Source organism: Eleutherodactylus coqui, chromosome 1, assembly GCF_035609145.1.
Source record: "Eleutherodactylus coqui strain aEleCoq1 chromosome 1, aEleCoq1.hap1, whole genome shotgun sequence".
Classification (NCBI taxonomy): Eukaryota; Metazoa; Chordata; class Amphibia; order Anura; family Eleutherodactylidae; genus Eleutherodactylus; species Eleutherodactylus coqui.
This window is the reverse complement of record NC_089837.1, coordinates 172,432,445-172,459,588: the sequence shown is the minus strand read 5'-3', so window position 1 is coordinate 172,459,588 and position 27,144 is coordinate 172,432,445.

The window sequence follows — 27,144 nt, the reverse complement described above, 5'->3', positions numbered from 1 at the left end:
CAGAGCATGGGGTTTCAGGTTCCATCTGAATAGTGCACAGGAAATATTTCTATTTACTGAAAAGAATTCAAAGGCACGTTCAACGAAAAGCCGAGCCCGCGTGAGTCAATAGTTAAAGACTCAACGTCTGGTGTCCAGCCCTCTGCAGGAAAAAGGCCACTGAACGGGGGGGTGACAGGCCAAAGCCCTCATCCGCGACAATTACGAATGGTGCATTTGGACCTGAAGAACCAGGAAGACGCCGTGGCTCTGGCAGGGCCTATTCTGGGACCTCCTGAAGATGAGAGCATCTGCAGAGCTTCCATAGGCCCTGATATCAACCATTACGAACCTGTAGTCATCGTCGGCTACTGCCCACTGGAATATGGAACAGTAATGTCTTGTAGTTAAAATACCGGGACCCTGAGCACGGCGGCTTCTTCACACAGAGGTACTTGCTATCGAGGGCCCCGATGCAGTTTGGAAACTGCGCTGTTTAAATAAAAAAAACATCAGCAATCTCAAGCCACTGTTGCTCTGAGGGTGGCGGCATGACTGATGCCAGGAAACGCTCCCAGATCACATTACAAGTCCTCCTTAGGATTCCTGTGATGGTGGATTGCCCCACTAGGAACTCATAATGGATTGATGCAAAAGAGTTCCCAGTAGAGGAATCTGAAATGAAAACACAGATACTAACTGGGTAATTAATAATAGGCTAAAAAAGATCAAACCATAGAAAAGATGCAGATATTCCAAAACAACAAAGAACTAGTAAAACTCATGCATGCATTTCAAAATAACAAGTCTTGCATGCATGCATTGTAAAAGAATGATGATCTTGCATGTATGCTTTACAAAAGAACATAGGGAAACAGATGGAAGGCAGAAACGGATATTAAACAGGTGAAAAAACGCATGAAAGTGCTTAAACTCTCCGCAGGGTGACCAGCAAGCGCCACTCTGGAAAAATACAAAGCTTCATACAACTATTAAAATCAAGCCAGGCTGCCTTTCCTCCAACAGCTTGTCAAACAATTGCACCGATAGGCGGCAGAAGTTGGAAAACATTTCTGGGTAGCTCCTCAGGTCACCATAAAAAGCTGCGAAATGACCCTTTTGGGGTTGCTGTGCCACCACAGGGTGAACCCAGTACCTCCTCCTCTTAACTCTGGGCTCTTCCTCAGGTGTCTCCTCTTCATCATCATCATCATCATCATCATCAAAAAATGTGAAATAGGTAAGCCAGGCCATCAAAACCGAAGCTATTTCAAATGGCATTTTCCAAAGATTTCTCTCTCTTCAACTCCAGCAGAAAGGAAAGAGTCGGCGTACATACCATATATGTAAACTTTTTTACAATGGGATGGGCTTCTTTCTAGAGGGTTGGGCAACTTTTGGAATGGAATGCGTTTTTTTTCCCCGCGCAGATACGCTGTCAATACGTGTAAATCTGCGGTAAAAAATCCGCGATCCTCCACAGCGGAGTCAAATTAAAATACGTGGTCCAACACATTGGAAATCCGAACGTGTGCATGAGCCCTTAAACTGAAAAGAAAAAAATAGCCCAATTGTCAATTGAAAGAAAAATATATTAAAAATAATTTTGGTAGCTAGAGAAAATACAAAATAATAGGGCAGTAAAATCACCATATGGATAAAATCCCTTAAAAGTGTTCGGTCCTTAAAAGGTTAAAAATACCACATGTAGTTTTTTGAAAACTGCACTTTTTTAAAATTTATTTTTGCTCTAGTTTAGAAGCGCATCAAAATGACACAAAGTGCCAAGTGTGACTGCAGTATAAAGGAATTACTTGGACATTAGATATTATTTCGTGAACGGCTGAGAATACAATCCCCCCATATAAAAGTGTTTCCCATAATATCTAACAATCAGCAGTTCAGTATATAATCATGGAGACACAATTAGTCTAGACAGATGTGACCCTTATCTGTGAGCGTCCAGAAGCTCCTCTCGGACAGGGATGATGTAGGCAGCTAACAGCGAGCAGCAGCGGTTATATCCACGTAACGTCCACCCAGAGCGTCCAGAAGCTCCGCTCGGACTGGGATGCTAACAGTGAGTAGCAGTGGTCAAATCTATGTAATGTCCACCAAGAGCGTCCAGAAGCTCCTCACAGACAGGGAAGATGTAGGCTGCTAACAGCAAGCAGCAGCTGTTATAGCCACGTAACGTCCACCCAGAGCATCCAGAAGCTCCTCTCGGACTGGGATGGTAACAGCAGTGGTTAAATCCATGTAACGTCCACCTAGAGCAGTGATGGCAAACCTTTTAGAGTCCGAGTGCCCAAACTGCAACCCAAAACCCAGTTATTTACTGTAAAGTGCCAACATGTTGGTGGGCGGGGCTTATCACAGCGTATAATTTTGCCGCCGTTGTTCTAAAAAAGGCAGGGCCGCTTCAAAACAGACAATGTGCAGATTTTGACTGCTTTTTGGACGCGGAAATACTGCAGAATGTCCTCAACGGAAATTTCTGTGGAAAATTCTGCAGCATTTCCGCATCCAAAAAGCAGTTAAAATCTGCACGTTGTCTATTTTGAAACGACAGTGCCCATTTCTGCCACATGTAAACATACCCCAGTGGTAATAGTAACCCCCCCCCAGTGGCCCCAGCGATAATAGTGACCCCCCAAGCAGTAAAAGTGACCCCCCACAGTGGCCCCCAATATCACAGTGACACCCCACAGCAGCCCCCAGTAAAATAGTGACACACCACAGCGACCCCCAGTATCATAGTGACATCCCACAGCGGCCCCAGTGTAATAATAACACCCCACAGCGGCCTCCAGTATCATAGTGACATCCCACAGTGACCCCAAATGTAATGACACCCCACAGCAGCCCCCAGTAAAATAGTGACACACCACAGCGACCCCCAGTATCATAGTGACATCCCACAGCGGCCCCAGTGTAATAATAACACCCCACAGCGGCCTCCAGTATCATAGTGACATCCCACAGTGACCCCAAATGTAATGATACCCCACAGAAGCCCACAGTATCATAGTGATATCACACAGCGACCCCAGTATCATAGTGATATCCCACAGCGACCCTCAGTGTAATAGTGACACTTCACAGCGGCCCCAGTGTAATAGTGACACCCCACAGCGGCTCTCAGTGTCATAGTAACATCCCACAGCGGCCCCCAGTCTAATAGTGACATCCCACAGCGGCCCCCAGTATAATAGTGACACTCCACAGCGGCCCCCAGTGCAATAGTGACATCCCACAGCTCCCATAGTTTACTAGTGACATCCCACAGCAGCCACCAGTATAATAGTGACATCCCACAGTGGCTCCCAGTATAATAGTAACACTCCACAGCAGCCCCCAGTGCAATAGTGACATCCCACAGCTCCCATAGTTTACTAGTGACATCCCACAGCAGCCACCAGTATAATAGTGACACTCCACAGCGGCCCCCAGTCTAATAGTGACATCCCACAGCTGCCCATAGTCTACTAGTGACATCCCACAGCAGCCCATAGTCTACTAGCGACATCCCACAACTGCTTTTTGGATGCGGAAATGCTGTAGACTGTCCTCAGCGAAAATTTCTGTGAAAAATTCTGCAGCATTTCCGCATCCAAAAAGCAGTCGAAATCTGCACGCTGTCTATTTTGAAGCAGCCCTGCCCATTTCTGCCACATGTAAACATACCCCAGCGATAATAGTGACACCCCACAATGGTAATAGTGACCCCTCAATGATAATAGTGACCCCCCCAGCGATAATAGTGACATCCCACAGCGGCCCCTAGTATAATAGTGACACCCCCCCAGCAATAATAGTGACATCCCACAGCGGACACCAGTATAATAGTGACCCCACCCCCCCAGCGGTCCCCCAGCAGTAATAATAGTGACACCCCCCAGAGCGGCCCCCCAGCAGTAATATTAGTGACACCCCCTAGAGCGGCCCCCCAGCAGTAATAATAGTGACACCCCCCAGCGGCCCCCCAGCAGTAATAACAATGACACCCCCCAGAGCGGCCCCCCAGAAGTAATATTAGTGACACCCCCAGCGGCCCCCCAGCAGTAATAACAGTGACACCCCCCAGCAGTAATAATAGTGACACCCCCCAGCGGTCCCCCAGCAGTAATAATAGTGACACCCCCCAGCGGCCACTCAGCAGTAATAACAGTTTCACCCCCCCAGCGGTCCCCCACAGTAATAATGCCCCCCCCCCCCTGTGGTCCCCCAGCAACAATAATGCCCCCCCAGAGGCCTCCCGGCAGTAATAATAGTGACACCCTCCAGCACAAACAACTGTGACCCCCCTCCCCCCAGCGGCCATCCAGCAGTAATAACAGCGACACCCCCCAGCGGTCCCCCAGCAGTAATAATGCCTTCCCGCCCAGCGGTCCCCCAGCAGTAATAATGCCCCCCCCTTCCCCAGCAGTAATAATAGTGACACCACCCAGCGGTCCCCTAGCAGTAATAATAGTGACACCCCCCCAGTGGCCACTTAGCAGTAGAGATGAGCGAACCTACTCGTTTCGAGTAATTACTCGATCGAGCACCGCGATTTTCGAGTACTTCCGTATTCGGGTGAAAAGATTCGGGGGGCGGCGTGGCGGAGCGGGGGGTAGCAGCGGGGAACAGGGGGGAGCCCTCTCTCTCTCCCTCTCCCCCCCACTCCCCGCTGCAACCCCCCACTCACCCACGGCGCCCCCCGAATCTTTTCGCCCGAGTACGGAAGTACTCGAAAATCGCGGTGCTCGGGCGAAAAAGGGGCGTGGCCGAGTGGGTTCGCTCATCTCTACTTAGCAGTAATAACAGTGACACCCCCCCCCCAGCGGTCCCCCAGCAGTAATAATGCCCCCCCCAGTGGTCCCCCAGCAACAATAATGCCCCCCCAGAGGCCCCCCGGCAGTAATAATAGTGACACCCTTCAGCAGAAACAACTGTGACAGCCCCCCCAGCGGCCACCCAGCAGTAATAACAGTGACACCCCCCAGCGGTCCCCCAGCAGTAATAATGCCTCCCCCCCCAGCAGTCCCTCAGTAGTAATAATGCCCCCCCCAGCGGTCCTCCAGCAGAAATAATGCCCCCCCCCGGCGGTCCCCGAGCAGTAATAATGCCCCCCCACTTCCCCAGTGGTCCCCCAGCAATAATAATGCCCGCCTAGGGCCCTTCAGCAGTAATAATGCCCCTCCCCCCCAGCAGTATTACCCCCCCCCCCTCCCCAGCTGTCGCCCAGCAGTAATGCCCCCCCCTTTCCCAGCAGTAATAATAGTGACACCCCCCAGCGGTCCCCCAGCAGTAATAATAGTGACACCCCCCAGCAGTAACAACTGTGACACCCCCCAGCAGTAATAATACTGACACCCCCCAGCGGCCACTCAACAGTAATAACAGTGACACCCTCCCCAGCGGTCCCCCAGCAGTAATAATGCCCCCCCAGCAGTAATAATGCCCCCCCCCTCCCCAGTGGTCCCCCAGCAATAATAATGCCCCCCCAGCAGTAATAATAGTGACACCCAGGAGTCGCCAGGAGCAGCACGCCGAGGCAGAGGCACCAGCGGGGGTCTGAGGGGCAGAAGGGGACATCGGACCAGTGGAGGAGCCGATACCGGCGCCCGGAGGTGACAGGAGTCCGAGGAAGAGCCAGCAGGAGGAGTGCAGAAGCGGAGCAGGTCCCGGAGCAGCAGCAGGAGGGCAGAGTGACAGGTGGAGTGAGCGGCCGCTGGGAGAACAGGTGACATCACTGTGGAGGAGCTGCAGCAGGAGCCGATAAGTATCTTCTGTGTGTGTGTGAATCTAAGTGTTTGTCTTCTGTGTATCTAGTGTGTCCTGGTTGTGTTTTCTGTGTACCTACTGTAAGAGTGTGTATCTGTGGGTCTAAGTGTTTGTGAGGAGGGGGGAAAAAAAAATAAAAACATTTTTGTTGTGGGAGCGGTTGCTTGCAAGAGTCAGTGTGTGAGCGGTTGCTTGCAAGAATCAGTGTGTGAGCGGTTGCTTGCAAGAGTCAGTGTGTGAGCGGTTGCTTGCAAGAGTCAATGTGTGAGCGGTTGCTTGCAAGAGTCAATGTGTGAGCGGTTGCTTGCAAGAGTCAATGTGTGAGCGGTTGCTTGCAAGAGTCAATGTGTGAGCGGTTGCTTGCAAGAGTCAGTGTGTGAGCGGTTGCTTGCAAGAGTCAGTGTGTGAGCGGTTGCTTGCAAGAGTCAGTGTGTGAGCGGTTGCTTGCAAGAGTCAGTGTGTGAGCGGTTGCTTGCAAGAGTCAGTGTGTGAGCGGTTGAGCTGAGGGCAAGCGTCAGCGTGTGAGCAGTTGCGTGCAGGGGGCAGCGTGTGAGCGGTTGCGCGCAGGGGGCAGCGTGTGAGCGGTTGCGTGCAGGGGCAGTGTGTGAGGCGGTTGTGCGCAGGGGGCAGCGTGTGAGCGGTTGCGCGCAGGGGGCAGCGTGTGAGCGGTTGCGCGCAGTGGGCAGCGTGTGAGCGGTTGCGCAGAAGGGGCAGCGTGTGAGCGGTTGCGCAGAGGCGGCAGCGAGTGAGCGACTGCACGTGAGTGGTCTTTGCAGGAGGCGAGTGGCAGTGTGTGAGCGGTTGAGCAGAGGCGACAGCGTGTGAGCGGAGTGTGAACAAATCTATCTTCACTACTTCCACAAGTAAATTGTAGATCCCCATTAGGATGAGCTCCATGCCTGACAATGTCGTCCGGTGTGCCACTTGTGCAATGTATGTATGCACAGTATCAGCCGATCGAGGGTGCATACTGTTGCGCCAGATGCGTGTACGTCGCACATTTAGAAGCCCAAATCCTGGATCTAAATGGGCAACTGGCAACACTGAGAGCCATTGACATCATGGAAAGGAGTTTGGTGCTCACTGAGCAGGCACTCGCTGGGGTAGAGGCGGGGGGCGGATGGTAGTACGGAAGAGCAGGGGGAGCAGGCAAGAAGCTGGGTGACAGAAAGAAGGAGGGATAGAGGGAAGAGAACCAGGGAGGCTAGTCCTGAACTGGCACAACCCAACAAGTTTGCAAGATTGGCAGATGAGGGGGATGCCATTACAGAGCCAGCACCGCTACAGCACGACACGCCCTCTGAACGCCAGGGGGATGACTGCTCCAGTGAGACGGGGACGGGGAGCGTAGGGCAGGCTAGACAGGTCCTAGTGGTGGGGGACTCAATTATTAGGGGGACAGATAGGGCAATCTGCCATAAAGACCGGAATCGTCAAACGGTGTGTTGTCTTCCTGGCGCTCGAGTTCGACACATCGCGGATCGGATTGACAGATTACTGGGAGGGGCTGGTGAGGATCCAGCGGTCATGGTACACGTTGGCACTAATGAACAAATTAGAGGTCGATGGAGGGCCCTCAAAAATGATTTCAGGGACTTAGGGTCCAAGCTTAGGGCGAGGACCTCCAGGGTAGTTTTCTCGGAAATACTGCCTGCACCTAAAGCCACACTAGAAAGGTAGCAGGATCTTAGGGAGGTAAACAAGTGTCTACGGAGTTGGTGTAAGAAGGAGGGATTTGGGTTCCTGGAGAACTGGGCTGACTTTGCTGTCGGCTACAGGCTCTACCATAGGGACGGGCTGCATCTTAATGGGGAGGGTGCAGCTGTGCTGGGGGAAAAGATGGCTAGAAGGCTGGAGGAGTGTTTAAACTAGGGACTGGGGGGGAGGGCAAAATAATAAATAGTGGGGTAGCCAGTGTAGCTAGCGACCTGGGTCAAAGAAATGGGAATGGGGGTCGAGCAGGGGGGGGGGGGGGGGGGTTAGTACAGTTAGAAATGTGAGGTCAGCCAATAGTACGAATAGCAACAAAACAAATTTAAAAAACAAAAATAATGATATCAATTGTATGACCACAAATGCTCGAAGTCTGATTGGTAAAGTGGGTGAGCTTGAAGCAAGAATGACTGATGAGAGCTATGATATAGTTGGAATAACGGAAACATGGCTTGATGATAAGTGTGATTGGGCGGCGAATTTACAGGGGTACAATCTCTTCAGAAGAGACCGAAGGAACCAGAAAGGGGGAGGGGTATGTTTGTACGTCAAATCGAACTTAAATCCGAGACTACGGGAGGACATAGGTGTAGGAGACGAACAGGTGGAATCTCTGTGGGTAGAAATACAGGGAAGAAAAAATAACAAAATCCTGATAGGGGTCTTCTATAGACCACCAAAAGCAACAGAAGAAACTGAAAACTTACTATTAAGGCAGATAGAAGAAGTGTCAAAGTGCAACGAAGTAATTATAATGGGGGACTTTAATTATCCAGATGTAATATGGGAAAATGAGACCTGCAAATCACACAAGGGTGATAAGTTCTTGAGAGTAATTAAAGATAATTACCTGAACCAACTAGTGCAGGAACCAACAAGAGGGAGGGCCATTCTGGACCTAGTACTAACTAACAAACCGGAATGTATAAAGGGGGTGCAGGTTGAGTGGCACTTGGGGAACAGTGACCACAATATAATCAACTTCCAGCTGTCATTCAATAAGAAGCCTTATCAAGGAGCGACAAACAAACTTAACTTTAGTAAAGCAAAATTTGATGAGCTTAGAACTACTATCGGTAACATTAAATGGGACAACATCCTCAAAAAATGCCAGTACGGAGGACAAATGGGAAAAGTTCAAAATGATCCTAATCACCTCATGTGAGCAGTTCATTCCCTTTAAAAATAAAAGAATCTCAACTAAAAGGAAACCGATGTGGCTCGACAAGACGGTAAGAGGGGCAATAAACGAAAAAAAGAAAGCGTTCAAACTACTAAAGCAAGAAGGCAGCGAAGAAGCGCTAAAATCATACAGGGAGAAAAACAAAATATGCAAAGATACGATCAAAATTGCTAAGGAGGAGGCGGAAAGAGTGATCGCCAAAGAGAGCAAAAACAACCCAAAACTATTTTTCAACTATATTAACAGCAAAAGGATTTGCAGGGAGAGCACTGGCCCTTTAACAAATAATGCAGGAGGAATCATTGAAGATGATGGAGGGAAGGCAAATCTATTAAATAGTTTCTTTTCAAGCGTATTCACAAACGAAAAGGAAATGCCACACGAGATACAGGGGAATAAAATAAACCCCTCGCAAAATATGTCATACCTAACGCAGGAGGAAGTGCGGAACAGGTTAAAGAAGATTAAAATCGATAAATCACCAGGCCCAGATGGAATACACCCAAGGATACTAAGGGAACTAAGTGATGAAATAGCTAGGCCGCTATACCTAATATTTCTAGACACTATCAAGACCGGTGTTGTACCATTGGATTGGCGCATTGCCAACGTGGTTCCAATTTATAAAAAGGGGACCAAAAGTGAGCCTGGTAACTACAGGCCGGTAAGTCTCACCTCAGTAACGGGAAAAATTTTCGAGGGGATTCTGAGAGACGCCATCGATGAGCACCTCAAAGAGAACAAGGGAATAACTCCTCACCAGCATGGATTCATGAAGGGTCGCTCATGTCAGACAAATCTGATCAGTTTCTACGATGAAGTAAGCTCTAAGCTGGACCTGGGAGAGTCTATTGATCTCGTATATCTGGACTTCTCTAAAGCGTTTGACACCGTGCCACATAATGGGCTAATATACAAAGTGAGACAGCTCGGATTGGGTGAAAACGTGTGTAATTGGGTTAAAAATTGGCTCAATGATAGAAAGCAGAGAGTGGTAATAAATGGTTCATACTCTGATTGGGCCACAGTCACTAGTGGGGTGCCACAGGGTTCAGTATTGGGCCCCATTCTGTTCAATATATTTATCAACGACCTGATAGAGGGGCTGCACAGTAAAATATCAATATTTGCAGATGACACAAAATTATACAATATAATTAATGCAATGGAGGACAATGTGTGGCTACAAACGGACCTAGATAAGCTGAGGGCTTGGGCAGAAAAATGGCAAATGAAGTTCAATGTTGATAAATGTAAGGTTATGCACATGGGCAGCAAGAATGGATGTTACCAATATTCACTTAATGGGGTACCGCTAGGGAAAAGCGAAATAGAAAAAGACCTGGGGGTACTAGTGGATTGTAGACTAAACTGGAGTAACCAATGCCAGTCAGCTGCTGCAAAGGCAAATAAAGTTTTGGGATGCATTAAAAGAGGTATAAGGGTGAAGGACGAGAACATTATCCTTCCATTATATAAGGCACTTGTCAGGCCTCACATGGAATACTGCGTACAATTCTGGTCACCGGTGCTCAGGAAAGATGTTACGGTATTGGAGGGGGTTCAAAGAAGGGCAACTAAACTAATACATGGAATGACGGGACTGGAATACCCAGAGAGGCTATCCAACTTGGGACTATTAACTCTAGAAAAAAGAAGGTTAAGAGGCGAACAAATAATCATGTATAAGTACATGAGGGGACATTACAAGGATCTCTCCCAGGATCTGTTTACACCCAGGACTGTAACGGTAACAAGAGGACATCCGCTACGTTTAGAGGAAAGCAGGTTTCATCACCAACATAGAATGGGGTTCTTTACTGTTAGAGCAGTTAGACTGTGGAACTCTCTGCCTGAGGACGTAGTGATGGCAAAATCCTTAGAGGAGTTTAAAAGGGGACTTAATGTCTTTCTGGAGAGGAAGGATATTATAGGCTATAAATCTAAGGTTATTTGTTAATCCGGGTATACAGGCAGGTAGGAACTATTAGGGGTTGATCCAGGGAACAATCTGTTTGCCATTAGGGAGTCAGGAAGGAATTTTTTCCCCCAAAAGGGCTAATTGGCTTCTGCTCTTGGGGTTTTTTTTTTGCCTACCCCTGGATCAACAAAACAGGAGGCTAGACAGGCTGGACTAGATGGCCATTGTCTTCATTCTGCCTTACGAACTATGCTACTATGTTACCCCCCAGCAGTAACAATTGTGAAACCCCCCAGCAGTAATAGTAGTAACACTCCCCCAGTGGCCACCCAGCAGTAATAACAGTGACACCCCCCCCCCAGCGGTCCCCCAGCAGTAATAATGCCCCCCCCAACAGTAATAATGCCCCCACCCCACAGTCACCCAGCAGTTATAATGCCCCCCCAGTGGTCCCCCAGCAGTAATGCCCCTCTCCCCCTTTCCCAGCGGTCGCCCAGCAGTAATGCTTCCCCCCCCAACAGTCCAACAGCAGTAATGCCCCTCCCAGTGGTCCCCTAGCAGTAATAATGCCCCTCCCAGCGGGCCCCCAGCAGTAATAATGCCCCCTTCCCCAGCGGTCCCCCAGCAATAATAATGCCCCCCCAATGGTCCCCCTAGCAGTAATAATGCCCCTCCCCCCAGTGGTCCCCAAGCAGTAATGCCCCCCCCCCTTCCCCAGCGGTCCCCCAGCAGTAATGCCCCCCTCCCCCCTTCCCCAGCAGTAATAATAGTGACACTCCCCAGCAGAAACAACTGTAACACACACCCCCCAGCGGCCACCCAGCAGTAATAACAGTGACACCCCCCAGCGGTCCCCCAGCAGTAATAATGCTTCTCCTCCCAGCGTTCCCCCATCAGTAATAATGCCCCCCCCAGCGATCCTCCAGCAGAAATAATGCCCCCCTTCCCCCTGCCGGCGGTCACCGAGCAGTAATAATGCCCCCCTAGCCGCCCCCCCCCCAGCAGTAATAATGCCCCTCCCCCCCAGCTGTCCCCCAGCAGTAATGCCCCCCCCCCCTCCCCAGCGGTTGGACAGCAGTAATGCTCCCCCCAGCGGTCCCCCAGCAGTAATAATGCCCCTCCCAGTGGGCCCCCAGCAGTAATAATGCCCACCCTTCCCCAGCAGTCCCCCAGCAATAATAATGCCCCCCCAGCGGTTCCCCTAGCAGTAATAATGCCCCTCCCCCAGTAGTCCCCAAGCAGTAATGCCCCCCCCCTTCCCCAGCGGCCCCCCTGCAGTAATGCCCCCCTCTTCCCCAGCGGTCCCCCAGCAGTAATGCCCCCCCTTCCCCAGCGGTCACCCAGGAATAATAATCCCCCCCATCGGTCCCCCCTACAGTAATAATGCACAAGCCCCCCACCCCAGCAGTAATAATGCCCCCCCCAGCGGTCCTCCAGCAGAAATAATGCCCCCTTCCCCCTGCTGGCGGTCACCGAGCAGTAATAATGCCCCCCCCCCCACTTCCCCAGTGGTCCCCCAGCAATAATAATGCCCCCCTAGTGGTCCCCCCCAGCAGTAATAATGCCCATCCCCGCAGAAGTCCCCAAGCAGTAATGCCCGCCCCCTTCTCCAGCGGTCCCCCAGCAGAAATGCCCCCCCTTCCCCAGCAGTCCCCCAGCAGTATTGCCCCCCCCCCCTTCCCCAGCGGTCCCCTAGGAATAATAATCCCCCCCATCGGTCCCCCCTACAGTAATAATGCACAAGCCCCCCAGCAGTAATAATGCCCCCCCCCCCCAGACCCACATACTTACCCCTCCTCCTCGTGGAAGCACCGCTCCTCTTCTGCCTGATCGCTGGTGCACACTGACGTCAGTGTGCTGTTGGATGCCTCCTACCCCTGCTTTCGCGGAACCAAGTAGGAAACGTCGGGGAACAGGGGAGGAGGATCCCGGCTACACACTGAAGTCACAGTGTGTGCCGTGATCAGCGCAGATAGCAGCGCGCTGATGAGTGAATGCCTGCAGGGGAGCCACGGCCTCTGCAGGCATTCACTAATGTGGTGAGTTGCTGATGGCGACGTGTGCCAGCAGGGAGGGCTCTGCATGCCATAGGTTCGCCACCACTGACCTAGAGCGTCCAGAAGCTCCTCTCAGACAGGGATGATGTAGGCTGCTAACAGCGAGCAGCAGCAGCGATTATATCCACGTAACGTCCACCGAGAGCGTCCAGAAGCTTCTCTCAGACAGGCATGCTGATGCGAGGAGAAGTTAGGCTGGGTTCACACGGGGCGTATTTTCGTCGGAAATCTCGCGTTTTGGCCGCAGCAAAAACCACGAGATTTACGCCGGGAGAACCGCCGCGGTTTAAGCCGCGGCGGCTTTGAAGCGTCCCGGCCGCATGCTTTTCCGTTGCGGCTGGCTCTCCCATAGAGGAGAGCGCGGCCGTAACATAAATAAACAAAAAACCGAATGTAAACAGACATGCTGCTTCTTTTGAAACCGCGGCTGCGACGGCCGCAGCCGCGGTTTCAACCGGATTTACCGCTGTGGATTAGCCGTCCCATGTGGACGAGGTTTCTTAGAAACCTCGTCCACATGGCTGGCCAATCCCGAGATTAGCGGCCGCAGGCGGGTTTGCCGCGGGCGGATCTGCTGCGGCAGAAACGCGGCAAATCCGCCCTGTGTGAATCCAGCCTTAAGGTGTAGCAGAGCTCAGGTGACTGTTGTAGTGTCGGTGCTGCAGGAACTGTCTGTGTGGACGGGTTCTATCTGCATCTAGAACTGGAAACCGCTATTACCCCACAAAAACTCCATTAGAACCGCTGAGACCCCACAAGACCGCACATACATACACGTTTACAGGGGGACAGGACGAGCCGGAGGCCCCTCAAACCAGGGAATTTTCTATACACATTTTAGGCTAATTTCGCACATAATATGCAAATCCACACTGAAAGTTTGCGCCACAACAAATTCTGCAGATGATTACTTCAACTAACGATACCAGTGCCCCCAAGGTCCTCCACGGCTCTCCTGCCCCTGCTACCAATGCTACCAGGGTCCTCCACCGCTCTCCTGCCCCCGCTACTGGTACTACCAGGGTCCTCCATCGCTCTCCTGCCCCCGCTACCGGTGCTACCAGGGTTCTCCACCGCTCTCCTGCCCCCGCTACCGGTGCTAACAGGGTCACCACCGCTCTCCTGCCCCAGCTACCGGTGCTACCAGGGTCCTCCATGGCTCTCCTGCCCCTGCTACTGGTGCTACCAGGGTCCTCCATGGCTCTCCTGCCCCTGCTACCGATGCTACCAGGGTTCTCCACCGCTCTCCTGCCCCCGCTACCGGTGCTACCAGGGTCCTCCATCGCTCTCCTGCCCCCGCTACCGGTGCTACCAGGGTCCTCCATGGCTCTCCTGCCCCTGCTACCGATGCTACCAGGGTCCTCCACCGCTCCCGAGCCCCCGCTACCGATGCTACCAGGGTCACCACCGCTCTCCTGCTCCCGCTAACAGTACTACCAGGGTCCTTCACCGCTCTCCTGCCCCCCTCTACGGGCGCTACCAGGGTCCTTCACCACTCTCCTGCCCCCTGATACTGGTGTCCACAGGGTCCTCCTCTGCTCTCCTGTCCCCAATACTGGTGCTACCAGGGTCCTCCTCTGCTCTCCTGTCCCCAATGCTGGTGCCACCAGGGTCCTCCACCGCTTTCCTGCCCCCCGCAACCGGTGGTACCAGGGTCCTCCTGCCCTCCAATGCCGACGCTGCCAGCCTTCTCTGGCCTTAATTTATCCAAACTGTCTCAAAAAAAAAATTTAGCCTTGTTGCCCATAGCAACCAATCACAGCGCAGCTCTGATTTCTGAGGCTGCTCAAGTAAAATGACAGCTGTGCTCTAATTGGTTTCTATGGGCAACAAGGACAGTTTGTCTATTTGATAGATTAGATAAATGAGCCCGTCTGTTCTTCCGATCCAAAACGTCTCTACTTGGTTTCTCTAGCTGAGAACAATCACATTGGAAGTATGGAGTCTATAAAAATAGGGTCTTGGCAAATGTTCATCGTATTAGATGCCAGTAGACTACGGCAGACCAGTTTGATGACAGGTTTCTGTAGAGGGTCTCTGAAAATAAAGACCTGCCAGGATTACACAGACTAGTTTGTATTGTTCGCTGCAGTAACACATAGCGAGCAGTAGAGGGTGTAAGAGCAACGCCATACACACAGCACGCAATTACAGAGGTATCAAGTTACCGGCACTTCTAGCCGGCTTCCACCCAGGTGGCTGCTCTTCATTTCCACTGGGAGGACCAATGTGGCTGCGCTCATGAGTTTAGTCTTGCTGGGGCATGGATGAGGCTCAGACTCGTGAGAACTGCTGAGTATTGTCTTGTTGGTAAGGCTCGGGAAAGGGCAGGTAATGTGTGAAATCAATTCAGAAGCCTGATTGGACCTCTTAGCACTGTGATAACAGCTTGGTGCTATACGAAAAGACAAGCCTTAGTATGAGGTTCACTGATCATTAACCCTTTCCAATCCACTGTCTGACGTCTAAAGACATTTTGATTGAAGGCTGTACAGCTCCAATGTCGGAAGACGTCCGGCAGGGTATTCTTACTGTAGATTACTGGCCATTCTGTTGTCGGGGGCCTCTCCAGCATGTCCCATACTGTAGTACTGGCTCTAGCCAGCAGATGGCACCATAGTATAATGGCAGAAAAAATAAAGCCCCTTACATAGTAACATAGTTCGTAAGGCTGAATGAACACAATGTCCATCTAGTCCAGCCTGTCTAGCCTCCTGTTTTGTTGATCCAGAGGAAGGCAAAAAACCCCAAGAGCAGAAGCCAATTAGCCCTTTTGGGGAAAAAAATTCCTTCCCGACTCCCTAATGGCAATCAGACTGTACCCTGGATCAACCCCTAATAAATCCTACCTGCCTGTATACCCGGATTAACAAATAACCTTAGATTTATAGCCTATAATATCCTTCCTCTCCAGAAAGACATCAAGTCCCCTTTTAAACTCCTCTAAGGATTTTGCCATCACTACGTCCTCAGGCAGAGAGTTCCACAGTCTAACTGCTCTAACAGTAAAGAACCCTTTTCTATGTTGGCGATGAAACCTGCATTCTTCTAAGTGTAGCGGATGCCCTCTTGTTACCGTCGTAGTCCTGGGTATAAACATATCATGGGAGAGATCCTTGTATTGTCCCCTCATGTACTTATACATGGTTATTTGGTCGCCTCTTAACCTTCTTTTTTCTAGAGTAAATAGTCCCAATTTGGATAGCCTCTCTGGGTATTCCAGTCCCGTCATTCCATGTATTAGTTTAGTTGCCTTAGGAACCCCTGAATCCAAAATTGGATTGCATAGGGTTAACTGTTGCTTGTCAGTCTTTTATACTGTCAGTGCTGGGATTTGTAGTTCCACTGCAGGGAGGGACACATATATAAAGTGTTGACCTTAAAAGAATCTATGTAAGGCTGGGCTTATGCAATTGTTTGCCACATGAGCACCAGGCAAGTACGCAATGACGTGAATTTGTTGCACTTCACCAATCCCCATGCACTGCCTTAAAGGGGTTGTCTCGCGAAAGCAAGTGGTTGTCTCGCAAAAGCAATCAGGAGGCTGGAATCGGCACATGTGACAGGGGCGGAGCTACGCGATGACGCGTACAAGGGGGCGGAGCCAGAATGCCGCCCGTGCCGGACCGAAGAGATGGGAGAAGACCCTTCTGCGCAAGCGCGTCTAATCAGGAGATTAGACGCTGAAATTAGACGGAGCCATGGAGACGGGGACGCCAGCGCAGGGAAGGTAAGTGAATAACTTCTGTATGGCACATATTTAATGCACGATGTATATTACAAAGTGCATTAATATGGCTATACAGAAGTACTTAACCCCACTTGGTTTCGCGAGACCACCCCTTTAACCCTTTGCAATCCAATTTTGGATTCACAGTATCCTAGGGGGCTTTCTCTTTCTGCCATTATACAATGGCGCCATCTGCTGGCTAGAGCCAGTACTGCGGTATGTGACACGCTGAAAAGGGCCCCCCGACAATAGAGCAGCCAGTAATCTACAGTAAGAATACCCTGCCGGATGTCTTCCGACATCAGAGCTGTACAGCCTTCAATAAGAATGTCTTTAGACGTCACAGTGGATTGGAAAAGGTTAATACACACCAGATAGGCCGTGCCGTGATCTTTTAGGCGAGCGTTGTGTGAGCAGTGCAATTAAAACTCTATGGGAGATTGGTACTTTATAGTATGTGCGCAAAAACTGTGTGCATAATATGCATTAGCGTACGCTTATGTGAGAATAACCTAAGATATATACTATGGTCGCTCCTGATTGCGTATAATATCCCCTGCTGGCTGTACAATCCTTAAAGTGTGTGTAGACTTTTGTTAATGTATCTTCCAATGCATCTAAAAATTAAAAAGGCAATATAGCAAATAATAACTTTAAATCTACTGTGGTTTTGTGTCTACATCTCCTGTGCAGACCTATGTGTCTCCATGGTTACAGGCTTCAAACAATATGTTCTTGCAGTTATACACTCTTTTAAGGTGAGGTCACCAGACGTGTGTCATCCGGGATCTTTTTCCCCTCTTTCCGCAGGAGAAGAGGTAAGGGATGACGCCGCTGTGGGCGCACAGACTTCCACCGGCAGCAGCTGTACTCAGAAGACCTGGAGGAGGGTAAGTATATGGGTTTCAGAGGGATTTCTTTACTGGGACTACTGTGGGATTCACGGGGAGCGTTGACAGCTGGACGCTAATGTAGGAGGTGAGGAAGAGTGCCGCAAAGTATAAAATAAGCTGCAGGTACGCAGCAATGGTACAGAATTTCACCAGGTTTTTTTGGGATATGCTGCGTTATCCTTTTTTGAACCTGCCCTGTACTTTTGATAACGACAGCGGTAAAATCATACGTTGTGATGAGCCATGCCCCCTGACCACACCCCTCTGTCTCGCTTTGACCCTGGGGAAATCTGGTTACTTTATTTAGGGTCCATTCACACTGGTGTATTTTCTGTCCATATTCAGTCTGTATTTTTTTACTGACTCAATACAGACCGCACACAGACTCATTGAGTTAAGGCCCATTTACATGCAACGGTTGTCGTTCAAATGACCAGTAATAGTTACATGCAAAAGTCACTTGTCGTTTATCGCTGAGTTTCAGCCTGTTTAAAAATAGTGATTCATTTGTTCGCATTTTGTTTGGTCTAACCCTTTCCAATCCACTGTCTGACGTCTAAAGACATTCTATTTGAAGCCTGTACAGCTCCGATATCGGAAGCTGTCCGGCAGGGTATTCTTACTGTATATTACTGGCCGCTCTGTTGTCAGGGGCCTCTCCAGCATGTCCTATACCACAGTACTGGCTCTAGCCAGCAGATGGCGGCATTGTATAATGGCAGAAAGAGAAAGCCCCCTAGTAAACCCTGAATCCAAAATTGGATTGCAAAGGGTTAAATACTATTTGCTCCCCTGACCCTGGCAGGTCTGTAATATGATGTATAGGTTGAGCCCGTTAACCTGTATTGATCACACTTATTTCAACTAACTTGCTGTCTAATAAAATATTTTGGAACTTAAATGACATTTGCTCAGTGGTTTAGTCTTTCAAACGGCTTGAGGGGGGGGGGGGGGGGGTAATGGTTTGCCCAGCTAAACACAATACTTGTTTACTCATGCAGCAGAAGACAATGGCTTTTCTCCACACTAAGGCCTTATTCACATCAGCTTGGTTTTAGTGCATTATAGGTGCACGAAAAGATGGTGTCTATCAGGACCAATGGTTTTCTATAGAAGTTTTCAAACGAAGGCATTTTAGACACGCAAAAAGCTTGCACCTACAGGCGCTCAGACGCTGGCGATAGATTTTCCTGCGATGCGAGAGAGTGAAAACGCAGAGTTTTTAAAACCAATGATTTTCAATGTTTTTTTTTCTTATTTGTGATGTTTTCACTCGCTCCAAGTTGCGATAAAAAAAAATCTGCAATATTGCCCATTGTTTTCAATGGGTCGGGGAATTCCTGGGAAAGCCCTCTAGCCCCGCCTATGGTGCTTCTTTACGTAGACATATGTTGAGCGTAAAAAAAAAACCTCAGCATTTGCTTTTATAGACTGTATTCACAGTCCAAAATTTCTCATTGAAGTCTATGGGTGTGTAGCAAAAGAACAGTGAATAAACATTAGTATCCGCGTTCACTACACGTCTTTTTTGCGCACTCCATTTTCTGTGGGTTGCAGCAAACCTGACATCACTTGGGCCTTCTTGTGTTTTTTTTTTTTCTTTGCACACCTGGAAATGAATGACGTATGGATGCGAAATGGACATGAAGAACCGCACATATAAAGCAAGAACACATGTATCACAAACATACAGGCATGTTTTTTTAACATGTTGAAATTGCTTAAACCCGTGTGAAGGAGCCCCTACACAGGCCAATCCTCTTCCTGGTTTAACAAGCAATGATTGGCAATCTAGCTTGTTGATTTGCACTTGTTACTGCAGTTTCCACGCAGCAGATCTGTAGTTTGGTCCGAACAATTGTAGACCTGAGTGTTTACATTGGGAGACGTGCGGGCATCAAGCGAGCATTCTACATGCTCATTGGATGATCCCAGGCATATCTACACTGTTGGATGATCGGGTCAGAGGCCGTTGGTGTATTCCCCATCAAGGTATAAGTAGCACATGTTGGGGGTCTTTAAACAGACCATTCAGCTGATGCTGTCTGCTTCCCAATCATTTGGACATGCGAGTATACTTGGAGGAATTCAATGGACACCACACCGTATGTGTATACCAAAGAAAAGACTAGTTTATTTAGCGAAGCAGCAAAAATTATATAGAAGCTTGCTTACGTAGGATATGATAAGCAGGATATGATAAGTAACATCTCAGCATATGTAATACATGAGAAAAAGAACAACTCGTTATTAATGTGTCCTTCAGCAAGTTACAAAGACGTACATCCACAGGTGGCGATTAAAACTTATCATGGGAACATAACCTTGAAAGTCTTCCCAGGAGAAGATGCAGATTACAAAGCATAATTATTCTGTGAAATACAACTTATTTTTCTCTTATTTATTCATTGCAAAGGGAAACTAGAATTAACCCCTCACATTCCCCCATTTGGACATTGGGTCCACCATCATGCTAGGTACATTCACCCGAGTGGTGCCAGCTCCTGCCAGATTCCCTAGAGTTATGTGGTGGTCCCGAAGTCCATCTGGGTTAAAGTTTAGCAAAAGCTTTTTCACTACAATGCGTAATGCAAGACATGATTAACTTTAAAGCAACGTATATGACGAGTAAAATCATCACCACTTGAAGTATACTTTGTAGGATTCCCATAAACCAGCCTCCTAAACCAGAGAACCAATTGGCAGGGTTCAAAAACAATGTGTTACCCCACCAGCTATCCCTGGTTTCTGAGTTTCATTTGTCCATGAAAGCAATTCTTTCGGCGGAACAGGAATAGCCAGGAAAGGAAGACTAGTGGCACCAGGTGCGTGTGTGCAACTCCAACAGTCCTTCACCTGGGATGTGTTCAGTCCATTTACCAGTATTTGGTGGTGTCTAACAAAGTGGTTCTGGACATTGTGTCCAAGCTTAACTTCCTCATATGGGGGCAAAGTATGGAGTGAGGAGTCCAAAAGTCCAACAATAAACAAAATGTCCTTCATTTTCCTTCTCATAGAAGGGGGGGGGGCTAAACAGGGCGTGAAAAGTCCCATTAGTCCCAAAACAAGCAACAGTTCCTTCAACTTTCACCGAAGTAGGTGTAGTCAGCAGGACTTGATAGGGCCCCTCGAATCTGGGCTCTAGGGATTTCCGGACACGCCTCTTTACGACCACCCAGTCTCCAGGTTGCAGGGAGTGAGATCCCTCTAGGTTGTCTGGATCTGGAATGGAAGAGAACACTAGATTGTGTGTTACTTTCAGTTGGTCACACAGGTGCTTTATGTATCCGGCTACTGTGTCATAGCCCTGCTGTAGGGCCTGTGGATGATACAGCCCCAATCTTGGCACAGAGCCAAACAAAACTTCATAAGGGGACAGACATGTCTTTTAACTTAAGCGTACCATTTAGTCTTTCCACTTTGCCTGAACTCTGCGGCTGGTATGGAGTGTGAAACGCTTGTTCCACCCCAAGGGCTGACATCACCTCTTGCATCACTTCACCTGTAAAATGTGTACCTCTGTCACTCTCAATTGTCTCTGGTACCCCAAGTCTACATACAAGTTCTGACACAAGTTTAGTCGCTGTGCATTGTGCGGTGGCCCCGCCCACAGGGTAAGCCTCGACCCACCCTGAGAACAGGTCCAGGCACACGAGAACGTGCTCATACCTGCCTGATTTGGGAAGTTGAATGTAATTGATCTGCACCTCTGAAAAGGATACAGTGGTCTGGGTGTGCACTTCCGGGAGGGGGGGGGGGGGGTCTTCACCACTTGACCTGGATTGTGCAGGGTGCACACTTCACATGCCTTCACATATGCCTTCGCCAACCTGTCGAACCCTGGAGCATACCATACCTTGTCTACCACCAAAACCATTGCATTCCGGGAGGCATGCACCTTACCGTGAGCTAGGTCCGCCGTCTGCGGGAAAGCGGCTGCAGGCAAACACATTCTACTTCCCATTCTCCACATTCCATCAACATACCTAGCACCTGCCTTGGTCCACTGCTCTACCTCACTTCCCGTGGCAGTAAGCCCTAGGTCGGAGGGAACTGTGGTACCAGAATCTACCTTATAGCACATGAGACCCTCGGGGTCTTGTGTCCGGTCTAGAAGCGCAGCAGCCTTGGCGGCTCTGTCTGCTTGGTCATTACCTTTAGCCTCTAGTGACTGCCCCTTGGTGTGTGCCTTCAGCTTAATAATGGCCACCTGTTCCGGCAACATGATGGCCTGCATTAGTCTACCTACTGATACACCATTCTTAATAGGCTTGCCTTGTGCCGTGAGGAAGCTCCTGGACCGCCAGATGGGTCCATAATCCTGTGCGATGCCGAACGCGTTCCTAGAATCAGTATAGATGTTGGCAGTGGTACCCTTTGCAATCGTACAGGTCTCAGCTAGAGCACGGAGCTCAGCCTCCTGCGCTGACGTGTGGTGGCAGTGGTTTTTGTATCAGTATCTCATTCAGTGTGACTACCGCAAATCCTGTTACAAACTTTCCTTCGTCATTTAGGTATCTGGATCCGTCCACAAACAGCTCAAACTGGGGGTTCTGCAGGGGCTTGTCTGTGACATGCGCGAACCCAGCCGTTTCCTGGGCCATGAGGGCCACACAGTCATGTTGGTGTTCGGCGTCGAATGCCTCCTGCTCGTCAGTCAGAGAGTTGTAAAACAACTGATCTCCTGTACTTACTCCCCCATTTGAATCTACGTCACCTAATGGAAGTAAGGTGGCTGGATTCAAGGTGGTGCACCTTTTGGAATGAGATGTTCGAGGAGGAATGCACTGTGAGTTCCATTTTTATCTGTCTTGCAAGAGACAGATGACGACTGCTTACCTGAGTCAGGATACCATGTATGTCATGTGGGGTGTAGACCACCATAGTGTGATCTAGTACAACGTCAGAACTTTTGTCCAGTAGTGCCTGAACTGCTAGAACCGCTCGGACGCATGATGGAGACCCTCTAGCCACCGCGTCAAGATGGGCACTGTAGTATGCTACAGGTCGCTTTTTGTCACCATGCATTTGTGTCAGTACAGCGGTGGCGTGTCCCGCCATCTCAGTTACGTACAGCTGGAAGGGTTTGTCATAGTCTGGCAGCCCCAGTGCGGGTGCACTGGTTATCTGTACTTTCAGCTGATGGAAAGCTGACTTGGCCTGCGGGGTCAGGGTGAATGGCCGTGAACCCAAACAGTCGTACAGAGGCTGCATGGTCATGGAGGCAGAGCGTATCCATGGCCGACAGTATGGGACCAGTCCCAAGAAGGTACGCAACTGGGCATGGGAGGTGGGAAGTTGCATGTCACTTACCACCTTCGTGCATTCCGGCGTCCGGTGTTTGGTACCTGGACCTAGGCAGTGGCCCAGGAACACTACGTGGGACTTGCAGAACTGAAGTTTCTCTTTGCTGGCTTTGCAGCCACTCGACTCTGATGGAGGAAACACAAAAGGCTTAGTGATGCATTGAGGCAACTATTTGGGTCAGGAGCACACAAAAGTAAGTCATCAACATATTACAAGAGGGCGGTGCCCTCGGGAATTGGCCAGGCGTCTAATACCAGCTTCATGCATCTGGTGAACTGGTTTTGGGCTATTCTGAGCCCTTTGTGGCAGCACTGTCCAACAGTACTGCTTTCCTCTGAAGGTAAATGCAAACAAATACTGACAGTCTGGCTGGCCCTTTATACCCTTTTTCTTAACGTGGAACAAAGGGGTATTGGCTGGGGAGACACATTCCTTGAGGGCTTTAAGTTGACATAAAGAAGAGACGGTGTCTGCAATTGCATCTTCCTGGGCATGTGCCAGGGGGTACTGACGGACCATGGGGGCTTTTTCCCCTTCTTTTAGGTAAACCATTACCAGTGGGACTGACAGTCTGCCGAGGTCCGTCTGACTGGTAGCCCAAAGGCTCGAAGGAAGGACACTAAGAGCTTGTTCCTCTGCGTGCTTGAGAGTGAGGAAAGGGAGAGGTGTCGCTAGGTATGCTGCCATCCGACAGAAGGTTGGGTGACTTTCAGACCCGGGGTGTATACGAGCCTCACCGGACGGGTGAAGTTCGATACAACATCCCAAGGGTCCCATCACGCCAGTTCCCAATATTCTTTCAGGACCCTCCAGCACAAGGAAGCGCATGAGGCATCGCGACCCTTTAAACATTACCTCTAGCGGTTCAGTTTCTGCCAGCTGAATTGGCACTCCTGAAACCCCTTGGACCGTTTGCGTATCTGTGGAAACAGGGATATTAAGATCTCGTATTACTCGTGAACTGAGACAGGATTTTGTAGCCCCAGTGTCTATAAGGAAAGGCACTTCACCACCACCCATGGAAACAGGCTCAAAGATCTGAATGCCTCTGTCTTCTGCTTCCAATAGGGACACCGGGGCGGAATTGCCGGGACTTCATTGGGACGGATTCGGGCGGCGCGTCGTTGCCGCTGGGAGTGGCGCCCTGATCCGTCTCCTAGTCACGAGGTCTCTTGGGACAACGGCAATTCTTGGCCAGGGGGCCTGCCTTGCCGCAATTATAACACTTGCGTGTTTCTCCTACAGAACATTCTCTCAGAGGCAGTACAATACTAACAGCATTTAGCAGTGATACAGATGTTCAACCAATCACAGAACTGACATTTACACAAAAAGCAAAAATATACCTTAAAATCCCTATATGTTTTCTATTTTTAAGACCGTATAATTCACGTAATTCATTACAAGTTTCTTATTTCATTAACGCTTGGCTTCCCTCTTTCTATGACCCTGAATCGGTCAGAGAATGACAGCCCCTTTTCTAACTGACTCTGAATTTTAGCTCTCTATGAAACAGAATAATAGCTAAGATATTAGAAAGCAGCCAGAACATTCAGACTTTAAACAACATTAATCATTAGTAATTACAAGAGGTATATTTCTCTGAGGATATGAAACACAGACGGCAGGAAATAGTTAAACACATAGAAAAGAAAACATGCTAAGAGCTTCTAACAGCGCAACATTTTCCGCATTTTTAACCATTGTATTCTTAAAAGCCCCCACAGATGTGAGTGGGGTATAACTTTCTTACACTTGTATGATGGAGACTAAAACGTACAACAAAGATTAGATTACATAACATCAAAACATACAAGACAAACAATAATGGTTGTGTCACATAATTATCCACAGATTCTGCATGAACTTGCTTTATGTCACAGAGGAACACAGACTAAAAGGATTCCCTTTCTCTGATAACCCATTACTGCCGTATCTACACTTGCCTCAATCCATCTGTCTAACATACTTTTATCCAACCTTTTGACTATCTCTCAATCTTTCCCAAACTTGCTGGTCTAAGACTCCATTCTCCCAAAATTCTAAACACCTGCTTTTCTCAACAACTTACTACATTCTCTCCCCACGGCTAACTTGCTTTCTCTGTCCTTTGCTATTTCTCTAGCTGTTTTCCATATAGGCATACTCCTTGCCCTGTACGTTTCCCATATTGTCTGTTCTTAGAGCCCTCTTATCCCTTCCCTGACTCTATGTTTATCTCTTTTATTATGGCTTCTATTCCTTTTTCTAGACCGGCGTCTCTGATATCCTTCATGTGCTTTTTCCCGTACTGTTGCCAGAACTCATAGTTAAAGGTTCCCGCTTTTCTAAGTCCTATCCGCTTGTATATTTTATAGGTTTGCCTACAAATGTCCTTCCCTTCCCCCTCTCTTATTATCTCGATGGGTGTCAGATAAGTCTTAGACTGGTCGGACCCCATTTCAACTATGGACTTGTTACTAGTCCCTTCTGCAACTGGCAGGAATACTATGACCCTTCTGCCAAGTATTGGCAGGAATACTATGGACTTGTCGCTAGTCCCTTCTTACGTATAGAGGGTTCCCCTCTATACGTGGCTTTAGTAATCTTATAACAAATTACAGCTAACATTATGAGTCCGGCAGTTAAAGCACAACAAAAAGCTATCAGTTCAATACTTTCGGCAGACAGCATGGCAATGTACACACAAGGGTTCTTCCGTCTAGCATGGTTACTAAGAACACCGTAAAATTACAGGCAGAAGCATCTATAAACATGCAGCGACTCACCTCCTGTCAACACGGGACTGAAGTCAGGGGAGCCCAGAGCTGGAGTGGCAAGTCAAGGGCTTACCTTACACCGGTGTTTTAAGATCTGGGGTCCCGTGGCCTCTGGTCCGGCTGGTCGGCAGGTAGGGTCGTCAGGTATCGGCTGCAGGTAAGGATTTAGCTTCTGCCCCACGTTTGGGCAGCCAAGTAATGTTGGGGGTCTTTAAACAGATCGTTCAGCTGATGCTGTCTGCTTCCCAATCATTTGGACATGCGAGTATACTTGGAGGAATTCAATGGACACAACACCGTATGTGTATACCAAAGAAAAGACTAGTTTATTTAGCGAAGCAGCAGAGATTATATAGAAGCTTGCTTACGTAGGATATGATAAGCAGGATATGATAAGTAACATCTCAGCATATGTAATACATGAGAAAAAGAACAACTCGTTATTAATGTGTCCTTCAGCAAGTTACAAAGACGTACATCCACAGGTGGCGATTAAAACTTATCATGGGAACATAACCTTGAAAGTCTTCCCAGGAGAAGATGCAGATTACAAAGCATACAAATCATAATTATTCTGTGATAAACAACTTATTTTTCTCTTATTTATTCATTGCAAAGGGAAACTAGAATTAACCCCTCACACACACCTCCTTTATTGAGGACTGAACCACTCCCCGCTCTGATCCCAGACGTCGACGCATCATGTGATTCCGTACTGAACTCTATTTTTCCAGTATTTGCTGTGCTGTCCGGTAGATTACTTCTGCTTATTTCTATATTTTAATATACTTACCCCCACCCCTTTTTCTCACTCCGTGACTCAGCAGTGTCCCCCACTGAAGTTGGCGCGCGTTATGAAAATCGTACTCCTTTTTTTTTTCAGAGTTTCTTGTGCTTTTGGGATGTGACAGGCTCCCTTTTAAGGTTGATGTTGTCCCATGTAAAAGGGCCTTGAGGATCAGAAGAATAATTAGATCTTGATGACGTCTTCCATTTTGTAGGGTTACAGTTTTCTAAGAATGGGGAAGGACATTCTGTTGGTGCGTTGTGGAATCAAAGATCTCTTCACTGAGTTACCCAAGGTCAGTGACAGAGACAGACTGGTGGAGGTGCTGTCTGGTGCCAAACGTTGCCTCGGAGAAGGATCGGCCTCGGCATCTGCTCAGGAGGTTGCTGAATTCAACAGAACACATTACAACTAGAGATAAGCGAATATACTCGTTTTGAGTAATTACTCGATCGAGCACCGCGATTTTCGAGTACTTCCGTACTCGGGTGAAAAGATTCGGGCGGTGGGGGCGTGGCGGAGCGGGGGGTAGCAGCGGGGAACGGGGGAGCCCTCTCTCTCTCCCTCTCCCCCCCACTCCCCGCTGCAACCCCCCACTCACCCACGGCGCCCCCCGAATCTTTTCGCCCGAGTACGGAAGTACTGAAAAATCGCGGTGCTCGGGCAAAAAAGGGGCGTGGCCGAGTAGGTTCGCTCATCTCTAATTACAACCTTTTCCTTAGGTTTTTAGTGACTCAAATGGGACCACAATGGTTTGACCTGCTAACATCTGACTATGTGGATCTTTAGGACAGCTTTTTCTTAGATGGTCCAGGGGACCAAGCTTTCTTAGTGCTAATGAACAACTTTGTGAGAACTGGATGAGTATACACACAAGGCATGTACATTGGGGAAATTTTTGTTTTTAAGAGGAAAATACTCTTTAAAGGGGTTTACCCTCAACTTAAAGGGCCACTTGAGCAAAAACTAATTTTTCCATCCCTGCCCTTCCTCCTCTGATTAACTGTCATTTGTGTATTGCAGCCACTTCCATGCAGTGCAACCAC